Source organism: Solenopsis invicta, chromosome 13 (genome assembly GCF_016802725.1).
Source record: "Solenopsis invicta isolate M01_SB chromosome 13, UNIL_Sinv_3.0, whole genome shotgun sequence".
Taxonomy (NCBI): Eukaryota; Metazoa; Arthropoda; class Insecta; order Hymenoptera; family Formicidae; genus Solenopsis; species Solenopsis invicta.
In genome coordinates this window covers 11,772,616-11,786,178 of record NC_052676.1, presented here as the reverse complement: position 1 = coordinate 11,786,178, position 13,563 = coordinate 11,772,616, and positions in this window count along the sequence as shown.

Sequence of the window (13,563 nt, the reverse complement as noted above, 5' to 3'; positions counted from 1 at the left end):
AATGCTATGTATCAAATTTTCAAAGTGTTATAAGATTTGAATGACAAAGTACACATAAATATGGTAACCAAACAAAGCTAATTAGACGGAATGCGCGTTATTGAATTTATTTTTGTCTTCTTATTTTCCTATAATGTTTATTTTTCACTTTTCTCAAGAAAAATGTTCTTCACTCAGTCAGATCTGCTTCCAATCCTTTCATACTTCAATTTTTTCATTTTATACTTCAATCATTTGATACTTTTTTCAAATATCAATTTATTCAAATTATGCATTGCATTAATGAATTGATGACAGATCTAACAGCAAAGCATATTTCAATTGAAAAAAATGAAAATACACATTGTAAGAAAGTAAGAAGACAAAGACTTCTTACTTTCATAGACATAAGTAAGAAGACAAAAAATTAATAACGCGCATTCGATCTAATTAACTTTGTTTTGTTACAATATTCATGTACACTTTGTCAATCATGTGTTATAATACTTGAAAAATTTGATGCACAACACCAAGTGTTATAATATATGATTGACATAGTAATATACGATACCTCATTTTCAATTTTTACACTACATACAGATTCATTTCAACAAATATAAACTAATATACAAGATATTAAATTACATGAAACTGTAACGACCTGACTTTTTCCGCGCACGGGGCGGTGTGAGTTCGGCGGACTAGAACGCGGATTGAGGTCGCCAAGAGAACTAGACAGTTTGTTGGGTGGAAAGAAAGCAGCGAATTTATGTCGCGTAACGTATTGTACAATATAGTAGCGTGGCGTTTTAGCCACGACGCGCGGACGGACGGATGGCGGTGACGCTCGGACGGACGTAATACAACTTAGAAATTACGCGCGGACGGACAGACGAAAACCAGAGCGCGCGGACGGACGAACGGTATTTACACGCGAGACTCGCAACGGTCTGCCTTTAACGCGGTATTGTACACGGGTTTATTTACAAGTTTCGCGGGATTTCCGAGCCGAGATTCTCGGAACTCGGAATCCTTGTTGACGCGCGGGTACCGTGGCCTTGCCGAAGGCCGCGGCCACGGCCGTAGACGACGCGCGCGCGGTACAGCTGTACTGGGTCCCGATCGCGACGCGCTGCGGTTAATACCGCGATGTTCGGCGGTGGTGATCGACTCACGCTAAGAGCTCTTGGTAGAGGCGCGGAACTCCACACCCCAGGTCGTGAGTCGATACCGAGACGGGACGGCGGATCGGGAAGTGCCGACTACCAGGATCTCCTGGTGGAGCCCAAGATGGACTTGAACTGGCCGTCTAGGAAGGCGGATGGCTCGTGTCAAGATCGCTTGACTGAAGCTAAGGCGCTTAACTCCGTGTGAGCACTCGGGATAGGCTTTCTTCTGCGGACGGGAGATCGGACGGAGAAGAAGAGAGCCTCGACTCTAGGAGCGGCGGTGCTTATATACCTGAATCTCGAGGGCAGGGACGGTGCGGGGGTACGGAACGGTACGGAAATCGATGGGGGGTCTCCCCGCCGCTCGAGATCGGTCCAGCGGCCGCCACTCCGGTCGAGCGCGTGCGCGCGGAGATCTGTCACGAAGATCTCACGTGCGGATGCGTCAACGCGCGCTACGCCGGTGTTTATGTGTCTTATTGGCGCTACGCGCCGTGTTTTCGCTGTCCGGCTGTTCGGCCGGACAGCCCGGAACGGTGGACCGTCCGAGGAGGGAGCGGAAAGGCGGTTTGTTACAAAACAAACATTTTAATAACACTAACATTCTGTTTTTTTTTATATTTACAAAAAGTAAATTGATTGACAAATAACTTATATGACGTATAATTTACCTGCGACCTTCTACTATACGAGTATATTGATGAATAGACTCAAGCGACTCAAGCGTTTTTACACGAAACAGACAAATTTGGTTGAAAAAGTGTCGGACTGCCCCGCGAACCAAGATTATTATTAACGATTGACGAATAAATATCAGATTAAAGAACCTGTCACGGCGGATATGATGATGATGACAAGATGACAAGAAGTACTACACCACATACACCACAAATACACCACAAGTCGCATACGGCTGACTCATGTATGCCAGCGCCACTCGTTTCGACAATATGAAAAGAAGAATTCCTGAGGGCGACGACGACGTTTCTTAAAGATTAAAGATAAAATTTAGACTTTGCGTTGCGATATCTCCGCTCGTAGGGCAAGGAGAGAAAAAATAAAAACACTTTTAAGTATTATGACTATGCCGGTTCTAACTACGGAGCAACGAGGGGGGGTGAGGTGCGCGGGGGAAAATGTAGGTGCGGCGAGACTTACCCTTATCTGTTTACATAAACAGTGATAACCGTTATTTATTTATGTAGATAGTAATAACCGTTATTTGTTTATGTAAGTAGATAGGGGGGGGATTGGGGGGGACCCCTCATTGCTTCCGAGTTAGAACCGACATAATATATATAATTCGCGGGCCTGACGTCACCGCAGGGCAATATCGCGGGCCTGACGTCACCCTTGAAATTCGCGGTGATTATTCGCGGAACTGTCCTTTGTGCGCCGCCGCCGCCGCCGCGCGAGACAAAGGATATATATAAAAATATTTTTGAGACTCACCTTCTTCACTTGCCTCCACCCCCATCGATAGCGCAGCGGCCCGCCGTCACCTTTCTGCCGCCGCCGCCGCCGCCACCACCACCCCGCCGCCACCACCACCACCCCACCACCACTCCACCACCACCACCACCGCCACCACCACTAATTATGTCTTTCGTCTTTCGTCTTTGTCCTCCTTCCCGCCATCACCACTAATAGTCCTCTTCCCCCTCCTCCTCGTGGAGGATGAGTTGTACCGTTGAAATTATATGTATTAATATAAAATCTGGTAGAATAGAGAAGATCTCGTAGAGGTTATTAGCGTAAAGTTGGGCTCCTTCCTCTTCTTCTTCAGCTTCCTCTTCTTCAGCTTCCTCTTCTTTCTCTCTTTCCTCTTCTTCCTCGCTTTCCTCGTTGTATACAGGAGGAGGAGAAGGAGGGGGATGTCCGTTTAGGACAGCTCGTGCTGTTTCAAGCACTTCGCGTAGAATATCGTTGGGGAAGCGGGAGAAGAGATTGTGCAGGTACTCCTGCATTGATTCTTCTCCAAATTCCATATTTATTATTATTACTTTCTATTACGCACTTAAGATCACTCACTTGCGGCGAAGTACCTCACGGATTGAGAGCACGGCTACGACTGAGGAACAAAGGGCTGTGCGAGAGCGTCCTCCGTCGCAGCGCGTATTTACAATTGCGGCGTACGTTTCATCTTAATCTTTGACCGTCATTCAATACTTTTTGAGAGTAGACGCAACTGTATGCTGATTAATGCAATATATATCGTCACCGTTGCTTTTTTACCGACACCGCCGCCACCACCGCCGCCGCCACCACCACCACAACCACAACCACTACCACCACCACCACCACCACCACCACTATTGTCATTGTTGTCCCCGTCCGCGACTTCCCCGTCCGCGGCTTCCTTGTCCTCGTCCTCGTCCTCGTCCTCGTCCTCGGGGGGAAGAGGATAGAAAAAATATTGGATTGTCATCCCCCTCCTCCATCATGTCTACTTCTTCCTCCACTTCTACCATCACCACTTTCCTCCTCTTCTCGCACCACATTTTCTACCCGGATCTGTTGGGCTTCCTCCGCATCCTCTATCAAGATGCGTCGGGATATGTCCCAAAACATCATCACAATAAATGATGGGAGTAAGGTGAAAATGTTAAATAAATTTCTAATATATATATATATATATATATATCTAATATATATATCGTCTTGAGGAGGAGGATGTCCGTGAAGGACGGATTCCGCGGCAGCGATAATTCTGTCCAATGTATGGACGGGGAGAAGACAAAGAACTCTGTACAGGTAATCCTGCATCAACTCAAGTCCATTGCAGAGTTCTGAATTCATTTTTAACTCACTTATCACTCCCGATAGTATTGAAGCGAGAGCGCGATCAAGACTGAAAAGCAAAGGGATGTGCGAGAGCATCTTCCGTCGCAGTGCGTATTTACAGTTGCGTCTAATCTCAAAAGTATTGTATGACGGTCAAAGAATAAGATGAAACATACGCCGCAACTGTATGCTGGCTAATGTATACAATATCGTCGCCAGCACAACTCACCACCGTTTGTCACTCCTCGTTCCGAAAAGTATCTATCTTTTTTTTTATATTATATTTTATATTATATACTGTCTCTCGATAGAGAAGCCTGACGTCACTTGACGCGAGTCCACCGTTTTATAATGTGGAAATGATGAGAGAAAGTAATTTCTGAGCGTATGTTTAAATGCATTTATTTTATTCAGTGTACAATGCATCGTGTACAATAATATCAATAGCATAAGCAATTAATTCACACTCGATCTGCGAACTCTTATCGTAAGATTTGCGCAACATATGTATAGCTTCGCGTTTATTCACGACACAATTTTGACGCAAAAAGTTTACGAAATATTTAAATTTCTCAGTCACGATAGCGATGCTTTGATATAACGTAAAATATATATGTTCAATGCAATGCTCTAGCTCGTATAAGAATAGCACGGTTGCAGGCTTGAGATAAATACATGCATTGTGCAACGCTAATTTAACAATACTTTGTTCGTTCAGTTTAACAAGTTGCATGGTAAGGTCGTGTATCGTTAACGATGATGTTGTCTCCGTTGACTGGACGAATCGCTCGATGTCAATACGTTTCTCGATCAGAGTTCTCCATATTCTGTATGGTAGAATAATCCGGTTGCCGCGTGTATCGCCGAGCGATATCTCCACAGAGCATGAATCTGATGTCACGCTGATGTCAATATCAATCCATTTGTAGGATGTTAAGTTTAACGAGAACCTTCTGCCTAGAATGCGCGGCGTATACCGCGAATCTGAAGACGTGCTGAAAAGAAATGGAGATGAGTGAAACGTACAATAAAAAATAATTGAATAAAAAAATATAATTTGTATGTATACAATGATACTTACGGTTTATCACACGCTTCAATCGGAACGTAATAAAGTGCCATTGCGCTTATTTCAAGAGCGTTGCGTTGTCTGAACCGTTCGAACGAGCAAGTGATGCAAGACTGATTGCAAATTGTGACGCTTCTTTTTTGCGATTAATGTTACTAAAAGTTTTGAAGAAGGAGAAGGGCAAGTCCCTCCCCTCTTTTCAGTAATTTTTTTGTTATCACTAGAACATGTCACGACACGTTTTTTCACGGTCCGTTGCACATTTTCTAAGAAGGAGAAGGGGAAGTTTCCCCTCTTTCCAATATCATTGTTATCACTCGAACATGTCACAATACGTTTTCGCGGTCTGACAACGTGAAAGAAACGTATAAGAACGTAGATGAAATAAATATGATCTGTTTTCAAATACATGATCCCCGATATGTGGGGGTAGATTGTTTTTCGCAAAACGATAATGATTCAAGACAGGTATCAACTGCAGTTGGATGATGCAAGCTTAGACAAAGAAGTCGCAAATGCCGGTGCGAACATCCCCGATATGTGAGGTAGATTTTCATGAAACAATGATTCAAGATAGGCACCGACAGGTTGCAATAAACAAATCGCGAGGCAATGACGATGCTTCCCCTAGATGAATAAAGGGACAAAGGAATTGCATACGAAGTATATAATAAGTCAATTAGCGCTCAGACCTCAGTAGATGTCTAGGAAGCATACCGAATCGATCGCAATACTCGTATGCGGCCTTAAAAAGAAAATGGCCAACCATATTGATGACATAGACTCGGACAATAGTATGGATATTGAGTTTGAAGATTTAGATCATAATTTAGTGGACGAAGACGAAGAGGTCATATTATCTGACGATAGTGGATGTAACTCTGTTCAAAGTGAGCACTCTGAGGATCTCGTGGAAAGAGTTTTATCAAATGCACAATATAATGCATTAAATATAAATACAAGGTGTTGTATGATGCAATTTTATTACACGTTCGACGATTATTCTCAAATAATATGTGTATCATGCATGTTTGACGGTGGGCCCGTGGACTTGGGAGTAGTGCGCACCGTTCGACATCACGAAACTGATACATTCATTGTTCTTCAAGGCAAGTATTGCGACTATTGCCGAAGACCAACATTTATGTACATTCCATGCAACATGTGCCCAATCTGTGTGTTCACACAATAATAAAAATGGCTAATCATATCGCGGATGAAGTTCTTGAAGTTTCGTCTGACGAAGAGTTACCTGGGGATAGCGGATGTGACAGTGATCTAAGTGAGCATCCTGAGATTCGTGTTGTATAAATTGCTGAACTACGCGCTTTGAATCGCACGAAACATTGCATGATACAATTTCACTACTCGATGGGTGGCGCCCTTGCCGTTTGCGCATCATGCATGATTGAACTTTCTGACATCGAATTGGACTCAATGGACGCCGTTCAAATGCACGAAACAAATTTCCTCGAACAACTTGACGGACGTATCTGCTCTAAATGCCGCCAACCCATGTTTGTATATATTCCAGCTAACATGTGCAGAGTGTGCTTACATTGAACAATTATTTTTTTTTAATACGCTCAGTGAAAAAGAGCATGGAAACCACTAATCATTCTTGTTTGTTAGTGCATCTCCTTCGTGGTCGAGAATTTGAATTTGATAACGCGCTTGCCTCTGATACAAGTAAATACTGTGCTACCTTAACATGAAAATAGATTGTTTCGTTGTTCTCTACATGGCAGATACCATTATCGTACATTTATTGATATATCAAATTATAATGGTAATTATGGTGATGAAATAATCTCAAAGCTTTATACGTGCAATCACATGATTCGTGGCAAGCTTTCTGACGAACATAGTGAAACTTCACCAGTGGAACTTCGTTATGATACTATACTTCCTTAACATGAAAATATTGTGATAGACATTTTTGAAAATTGAAAAAATGGAGAACATTGAACGTGAATTGCTCGAGCAATGCTCGCAGGTTGCAAATTTAGCGGAATGGTTCACGTGGTTGCAACGATGCGACAAGTGCCTCGTGCAGCTCGAAGAATGTTGTAGTGTCAAACGTCCACGACTCACCGTCGGCTCTAGACAATCCATAGTGGCGAGAATCGCGCGACTCGCGGGTGCAAAAGCGCAGTTAGAAAGGCGTTTTGTGCACGTTGGTGGTGGTGCGCACGCTAGTATTAGCGCCGGTGACAAAAAATCGCTCGTGTGGCGCGAGATCGACGCTGCGTTTGAGTCACGTATTCTTACGGGTGCTGTAATAAACGCGGATTATATTGAGCCGCGACATTTCTTGGAAGACGCTAGTGATTTAGTGATCGAACAACTGCGAGACGCTATCGCGAAACATGGAAGTGTAAAAGTGAACACTGTATTCAACGGTGAATTTGTAAACATTCGTGATGACCGCGATAATAAAAGTCTGGCGACGAAAAACTATGAATTGTATAGAGCATCAAATTTGCGCGAGTGGTATGAACGACGCGTTATTGAAGTAATATTAGCGATGCTCGATGAGTTTCAGGAACGCGATAGTGATTGGGCGTTACACCGAATACAGAACTTGATGGTGAATATAAACAAACTTAATCCCATGCACGCGGGGTGTTACTTTGAAGTGCCGCTGTCGGTAAGTGACAAACGTGCGGTAATTAATGTGCAATCGAAAGACAATGCTTGCTTCGCGTGGTCAGTGGTGGCTGCCCTGTACCCAGGTGAAAGAAATGCATCCCTGGAGTCGTCGTATCCGCATTATTCGACTGTTTTAAAGTTTGACGATATACAATTTCCAATGAAAGTGAAAAACATTGGAAAATTTGAACGATTAAACGACGTGTCGGTGAACGTGTACGGTACCGAACTTGATAGAAAAGAAAAGATACAGTACGTTGTACCGTTACGCCTGACTGAAGATAAAAAGGAGAAACACGTTAATCTTTTCTACGTGGAAGATAAACATGACGTCACCCACGACCACTTTGCGTGGATTAAGAACCTGTCGCGACTGGTCAGTTCACAGCTGAGCAAAAACGAATACAAGAAATTCATCTGTGATCGGTAAGTGTAATAATAATAATATTAATAATGATAATATTAATAATACATGTATTAAAAATATGGATTACAGATGCCTGCATTACTTCCACTCTGAAGAAAAATTGCAGTCGCATGTAGTGGAGTGCAAGAAAATAAATGACTGCGCCATCATTCTACCGAAAGAGGACCAGAAATGGCTAGAATTCGACTCATACAACAACAAGGAGCGCGTCCCCTTTGTAATTTACGCCGATTTGGAGTACGTATTGAGGAAGATGGAGAATGAAACAAAGAACACGTTAAGTTTCGCGTATCAACATCACAAGGTATTTAGCATAGCTTACTATGTTAAATGCTCGTTCGACGACGCGTTATCAAAGTATCACTTTCGCCGCGATAAGGACTGTATCGCGTGGTTCGCGAAAGAATTAGAAAATTTGGCGCATGACATGAAAGCCCGAATATCCATCAATGTTTCAATGGAACAATTAACAAGACAGCAACAAGAGGCATTCTTGAACGCGACGAAGTGCCATATATGCGAAAAACCGTTTGTATCAGATAAGCGCCTTATCCGTAACGAGTGGCTTGATAATCAACGGGTGCACGATCATTGTCATCTGACCGGCAAGTACCGTGGTCCCGCTCATAATAAATGTAATCTAAATTATAAGAATACGTACGTTATTCCAGTCGTTTTTCATAATTTGAGCGGTTACGACGCGTATTTTATAATAAAAGAAATTTCTACCGCGTTCGAAGGCAAGATTGATCTACTACCGGTAAATAAAGAAAAATATATTTCTTTTACTAAACATGTCGCAGCTACTGGCGTAGGAACAAAATCAGGCGAAGTACGAAATTGTATACGATTTCGATTCATTGATTCATATAAATTCTTAAGTTTGAGTTTCGAAAAATTGGCGTCATTTCTAAATATTGAACAATTAAAAATTACTCGTTCTGAATTTTCATCGTTATCGAACGAGGATTTTGAATTGCTCACACGCAAAGGTGTCTTTCCGTACGAGTACGTTGATAATGTCGACAAACTTTTAGAAACGCGTTTACCTCCGCGTGAATCGTTCTACAGTTCACTCACCGAGCAGACGGTATCAGAGCATGATTACGCTCATGCCGAGAACGTATGGCAGCGGTTCGCAATTGAATCCCTGGGCGAATACAGCGATTTATATTTGAAAACGGATGTTTTATTATTAGCCGTCATTTTCGAAAACTTTCGTGATAAAAGCATGCAGAGTTACGGTCTGGACCCTGCGCATTACTATACATTACCAGGCTATACATGGGATGCAATGTTGAAAAAAACTGGTATAAGATTCGAATTGCTTACGGACGTAGAAATGGTACTTTACGTGGAACGTGGGATCCGTGGCGGATTAAGTCAATGTTCGGGCAGATATGCAAAGGTCAATAATAAGTACATGAAATCGTACGATCAGTCAAAACCATCAATATATTGTCAATATTACGATGTGAATAATCTTTATGGATGGGCAATGTGCCAGCCGTTGCCATACGGTGAATTTAAATGGGTCGAAAACGTTGAAAATTTTGATGTAAACGCGATCGCATTGGACTCGAACACCGGGTATATATTGGAAGTCGACCTTGCATATGAGAATCATCTGCACAGTGACCTACCGTTCTGTCCTTCGAGCGATAAGCCTCCAGGGTCAAGGCAAAGTAAGCTTTTAGCAACAGTGCATGATAAAGAGCGTTACGTCATCTACTACCGCAATCTTCAACAGTGCACGCGTCATGGGCTTCGAATCGTAAAAATACATCGCGTACTTCAATTCGCTCAATCCACTTGGCTCAGAAATTATATAAAACTAAATACAGAATTTCGAACAAACGCGAAAAACGATTTCGAGAAAAATTTATATAAATTAATGAATAATGCAGTTTTCGGTAAAACAATGGAAAATGTACGTAATCATGCTGATATTAAATTAGTAACGCAATGGGAAGGCCGTTACGGGGCAGAGGCCATGATCGCTGCTCCGAATTTTCATAGCCGCAGCATTTTCACAGAAAATATGGTTGCCATAGAAATGCGTAAACTCTCGGTAAAATTTAACAAACCCATATATGTCGGCATGTGTATTCTCGACATTTCAAAAACCTGCCTTTACGAATTTTACTACGGTTATATGCTACCATTGTATCAAGATAAATGTCAGATACTCTACACAGACACAGACAGCATGGTGATGGCCATCGAGTGCGATGATGTGTACATGGACATGAAACGTGATATCGCGAGATACGACACAAGCGGTTATCCCGCGGACAATGTATATAACATGCCTCTCGTTAATAAGAAGGTTCCCGCGCTAATGAAGGATGAGAATTGCGGCATGATTATGACTGAATTTGTAGGGCTAAGATCGAAAATGTATGCTGTGAGAGTAGAAGGGAAAAGAGATACGAAAAAGGCTAAAGGTGTAAAGAATAATGTAGTAGCGCGAACTATTACTTTTGAAGATTATAAGCGATGCTTGCACGACGATATAGAATTAACTCGCCTCCAAACATGTATACGTTCAAAATTACATGAGGTGTATACTATTAATGAGAAGAAAGTTGCGCTTAATTCAAAACGATAAGCGATACGTTATCCATGATTCAACAAAAACATTACCGTGGGGACATTGGCGTATACCATTGTAATATATATTTAATGTGTCACGTTTTATTATAAGTTGTATCAGTATTATGCGATGTATTGTTATATGTTTTTATATTTAGAAGTAGTATTTAATATATTTTTTTTTCATTAAACCTATTTTAATACGTTTCTTTATATTGAATGTACGTATGCCTCACGTTGTATGTATGTATATGTGTGTGTGTGTGTGTGTGCGTGCGTGCGTGCGTGCGTGCGTGCGTGCGTGCGTGCGTGCGTGCGTGCGTGCGTGCGTGCGTGCGTGCGTGCGTGCGTATGTATGTACATGTACATCCATACACATGTATGATGTATATCCAATGGCAAAATATATAGTATACTCTACTGATCGAATAATTTCCATCTTTTAATATATACTGTATATATAAAACAAATCTTATTATATTAGCAAAATGTTGTACTACACCACTGAGCGAATGATGTTCCTATTGACATAAATCCAATGGCAAAATATATTATACTACTGATCGAATAATACTCCTATTGATGAGTATCCAATGATAACTAATATACCATTGATCGAATGATATTCTTATTGAAGTACATCTAATGGTAAAATATTTTATCACTGAGCAAAAGATTTTCCTATTGAACACCTCAAATAGTAAAATCATTCATTAGTAATAATGTTATTGAGTTTGTATGATTTTATCATTAGTTCAAATGATTTTACCATTGATCCGAATGATAATACCATTCACACTTTTTGCGACGGGGCGCAAGATTTTCTAATTCTTTTGCGAACCACGCGACGCAGTCCTTATTGCGGCAAAAACGATACATTGATAACGCGTCGTCGAACGAACATTTAACATAGTAATCTATGCTAAATACCTCATGATGTTGATACGCGAAACTCGATGTGTCCTCTGTGTCGTTCTTCATCTTTCTCAATACGCACTCCAAATCGGCGTAAATTACAAACGGAATGCGCTCCTTGTTGTACGAGTCGAATTCTAGCCATTTCTGGTCTTCTCTCGGTAGTATGATGGCGCAGTCATTTAGTTTCTTACAGTCCACTTTGTGCGACTGCAATTTTTCCTTTGAGTGGAAGTAATGCAGGCAACTGTAATAAAAGAAATTTATTTTTTTTACTAAACAATAATTAAATGTGTGAAAATTTGTTTATACATGTATTATTATTATTACACTTAACGATCACAGATAAATTTCTTGTGTTCGTATTTACTCAGCTGTGAACTGACCAATCGCGACAGGTTCTTAATCCATGCAAAATGACCGTGGCTGACGTCATGTTTATCTTCCACGTAGAAGAGATTGACGTTTTTCTCCTTCTTATCTCCGGTCAGATGTGACGGTACAACGTATGCTATCTTTTCTTTTTTGTCCAATTCGGTAGTGTACACATTTACCAACACGCCGTTTAAACGTTCAAATTTTCCAATGTCTTTCACTTTCATTGGAAATTGTATATCGTCAAACTTTAAAACAATTGAATAATGCGGGTAAGATGACTCCCGATGGGTATTTCTTTCAGCAGGGTACAGGGCAGCCACCACCGTCCACGCGAAACAAGCATTGTCTTGCGATTGCACAATAATTATTGCACGCTTGTCACTTACTTCCTTCGGCATTTTGATGCAACATCCCGCGTGCATGGGATTAATCTTGTTTATATTCATCATCAAGTTTTGGATTCGGGTAACGCCCAGCCACTATCGCGTTCCTGAAACTCATTGAGCATTGTTAATATCACTTCAATTACACGCTGCTCGTACCATTCGCGCAAAATTGACGCGCGGTATAGTTTATAGTTTTTCGTCCCGAGACTTTTATTATCGCGGTCGTCACGAATGTTTACAAACTCGCCGTTGAATATGCCCGACTAGAAATTTAACCCATGGTCCTGATCAGGTTAACCTCATTTGCTGACCAGGTCCCGATGAGGTAATACTATAGGGTCCTAATAAGTCATGTAACGCAGTACATGTATCAGGATCTTATCAGGATTCCTAGCAAGGTTCTGATAAGGTTCTTGATAAGGTACCTTATTAAGATAAGGTACCTTATTAAGGATCTTATTAAGGATTTTTTAGTAAGGTCTTTATTAAGTTACCTTATTACGTCCTCTTTAAGATTAAGGGATAAATTAGGGTTGTAAAATAAAATAAAATAAAATAAAATAAAAATAATTCTGTAGAAATTTATTTTTAATTTGTTTTATTAATTTGAACACATTAACATACATATCAGTCATTAAACATATTAGTATTATCATTAGTCATTAAACATATTAGTATCACTATGTATATATATATATATATATATATATATATATATATATATATATATATATATATATATATATATATATATATATTGTGACGTGGCAGTTTTATCTGCCTCGCCACTTCGTCCTCCGCCTGAGCATAGCTCAAGGAAGCGCGTTAGACCGGGTCGGGCACTCAGCGAGAGAGCGAAATCTCCGGCGGGACTGCGGCGCGTATTGATTTTATTTATTTATTCGCGGCTTATTTCATGTATCCGCGGGCACCTCGACAAACGTCGCCTAAGGACCAGCAGCAGCGAGGAGGATGGGCAGCAGCAGGACAAGGAGAAGGCGATCGTCCAGGGCCGGCGCATGGAAAACCGACGGCGGAGAGAAGGACGAGACTCGACGTGGTGACAGATATGCGCCACGCAAAAGAGGCTCGCAATTGGCGCAGCCGAGGGACAGGCCAGGGCGGACGAACGGCCAGGACAAGGGCCGCCGAATGTCGGCTGTCCGTCGAGAAGGGTAGCGGCGAAGAATCGTCGCGGGAAATCTCTGC